This window comes from Pogona vitticeps, chromosome 6, assembly GCF_051106095.1.
Source record: "Pogona vitticeps strain Pit_001003342236 chromosome 6, PviZW2.1, whole genome shotgun sequence".
Classification (NCBI taxonomy): domain Eukaryota; kingdom Metazoa; phylum Chordata; class Lepidosauria; order Squamata; family Agamidae; genus Pogona; species Pogona vitticeps.
Genome location: NC_135788.1, coordinates 100,276,742 through 100,280,026, shown reverse-complemented (window position 1 = coordinate 100,280,026; position 3,285 = coordinate 100,276,742).

The window sequence follows — 3,285 nt, the reverse complement described above, 5'->3', positions numbered from 1 at the left end:
TATCCCTTATCCCCTCCTTCTTCACTTCTTTGACCATACCAAGAGCTCATGTCATCTACTGCAGTGGTTCCCAACCTTGGGTAACCCAGGTGTTCTGTGCTAACCAGGGTTTCTAGGAGTTGCAGTCCAAGAATACATGGGTATTCTTAGTTTCCCAAGGTTGGGAACCACTGATCTATTGTATACATTTTTCTTCTTACTCAGGAGTATCTCAGACACTATCACCATGCTAGCTACTGTATTGTTTTACATATAACATATTACCCTTTTTAATGCCATATTGTCTATTCATCTATGTCAAGGGCAGGAAATGGCTCACCCTCTAAATACTGTTGGCCAACAACCTCCATGATAACTCACCAATGTTTCTACCGGCTAGGCCTGATGGGGAGTTGTAATCCAGCAATATCAGAAGGTCATATGACTGGTTTCCCCAACATAGCCTATGTACAGTACTACTGTTTTTTAAAAACAAAAGTAATACATCAATAACTAAATTTTTTATGTTACGGGTGAGTCTTGTAGCACTTTAACAACTAACAGGTTTATTATGGCCTAGGTTGTGGTGTTTGTGTGTCAACTTGTGAATGTTTATCTAAACATATTTCCCCTCACACCTCATCATCCTTCTGCTCATCTCCTCCCAGTGATGGTTTTAACACCTTCCTTAATGGGGTTGCAAATGACATGTTTACCTTCCTGATCTCTTTAGCATCTCCTCCTCCGGACAGAGTGGTCCAACTGGGAAGAGAATGACTAAATCTTTGAGCAAACAGGCAAATATAGTATCTCTCAGTTGCCTGAGATTGCTCTGAATGAGTTTTTCAAACTCCATCAATGGTTCCAGCAAAGATGTTTAATACTGAAACAAACATGCTATATGGATGTACAAAGCCAGGCACACAGAAAAAGAATTTTGAGATATTTCAACAATGAGAAAAGCAGAGGGTGGGAAGAAAATTTCTGTATATATTTGCACTAATATACGTATGCTTGTGTTTCTTTGTTGCTAGAAATAGTTGTAGTTGGGCATTAAGCCTCATTCTCTTCTCATTGGAAAGCAGATTGATATTAGGATAGTTAAACAGTCTTATAAACTGTTCGAATGTTATAACTAGTTTAACTGCATTTTAGAGTTATAATATTTTGCTTGTTCATCTGTTCCTTTTCATCTAATCTCATTGTGACCTGTCTTGAACCTGTTTTGAGAGTACGTAAACTGGGATGTAAACTGAATAAATCAATATCAATAAAATAGTGATGGGAAAGATTTGTGTACTGCTGGAGTCTCAGTGGTTCAGAAGCCGGAGGTTGGGAGTTTGATTCCCGACTACACCTCCTTGACAGGGGCTGGACTGGATGACCCATCGGGTCCGATATTATTATAAACCCTCACACCAATGTCCACACAGAGTTAGTTATGCTAAAACTTCATAAAAATGAAGTCTACAGAATGAGCTCAAGATATTTTGCAAATACAGATAGAGCAGCAACCTGCTAATATCCCATCCCAGTCAAGTTATTTGGGTAGAGAGAACGAGTTTCCACCTATGCCTTCTCCAGACCTTAGCAGTACTACTTTACTCAGTTTATTCCCGGCCTCTTTTCCTTCAAAGGCATTCAAGTCTGCCAAGAATCTCATGGCCTACAGAAACAATAAATTATACTTTTATAAACCTGCAGCAAGAATGAACATAAAAAGATAAAGTTTTCTTCTTAGCAACCAAAGCAAGATGTGTGAGTGTAGCTGCCTCAACTCCATCTAATCACAACCAATAGGGAGCATGGAAAAGTTACGAACAATGACAAAAACTCCATGAAAACAATGCTGAAATATTCTCACAGTGTACTAGAACTTTACCGAGATGCAGTGATCCATTCGGATAGACAGCAGTGGTGTGAGAATGACAATATTGTTCAACATGATGATAAATACAATGAATAACATACAGTTATTCATAATATATCAGATTAGAAATCCTTCAATCTCGAGAGACTATGGTAATGTGCTCTGTATGGAGGACTTGGAACAGAGTCTAGTGTGGCTGAGAAGGCCAATTCGAGAGCGACCATCCCTTCCACACTGAAGACAAATATAATCTATCCCCTGTCCAGCTCCCTGATTTTGCTGGTTTCGAGTCTGCCTCTTTGCCTCGGTCTGCTGGACAATGGTCTCTTCAAAGGGAGAGGCCGTGATGCAACGCCTGCCTCCAGGCTGAACGCTCAGATGTCAAGGTTTCCCATCTGTTGAGGTCCATTCCTAAGGCCTTCAGATCCCGCTTGCAGATATCCTTGTATCACAGCTGTGGTCTCAGGTGGCATATATATAAATAAATAAATAAATAAATAAATAAATAAATAAACAAACAAACAAACAAACAAACAAACAAACAAACAAACAAACAAACAAACAAACAAACAATTCTCCATATAGGAAACCTTTTGGAATCCAACCATCAGCCATTTTCACAACATGCCCAAGCCAAGGTAGATGTCGCTGTTTCAGTAATACCGGTATATACATGCTAAAAATTCCAGCTCGTTCTAGGACTACTCTATTTGGAACTTTGTCCTGCCAGGTGATACCAAAAACGTGTCAGAGACAACGCATATGGAACGTGTTCAGCTTCCTTTACTGCTGTGCACAAACGCTCAGATATCAAGGTTTCCCATCTGTTGAGGTCCATTCCTAAGGCCTTCAGATCCCACTCGCAGATATCCTTGTATGGCAGCTGTGGTCTCCCTGTACAGTACATATCTTCCTTATACGTAATCTGAAATGGCTTCTTCCAGCCTACACAGTCTGTGTTTTAACAAGGCACTGGAATTTATCTCCCATAAGCACCAGCAAACATCAACAGTCTCTTAATGAGTCACAATAACTGATCACTAACTTGATGGCATATAATTATCATCAAAGTAATTAGTAGTTACAAAGTTGCATTAAGAGTAATGTAAGAAGCAGTGACTAAGTAGCCGAAATCCTGCTGACATAAATGTATGCAGCTCAGCCGTGATGATGTCATTATCGAGCAATAGAAATAATTAATTTAATTTAATTTAAAACTTCCTGCCCCGCCCCCACCCACCCCCTTTAAGGAATTATTTTTGTCCTTGGGAAACTTCGGAGACCCCTGCGATGGGGAAAGCCTTTCATACCAGAAATTGCCACTGGATTTTCTGTATTTTATCTTTACTGTACTTTCCTGCAGGGAAGGCACCGACTCGTCGTTATGTGTCTAAATTCTCCCTTACAATTGCTTCGCAGCAGATTCTGTTCTATGT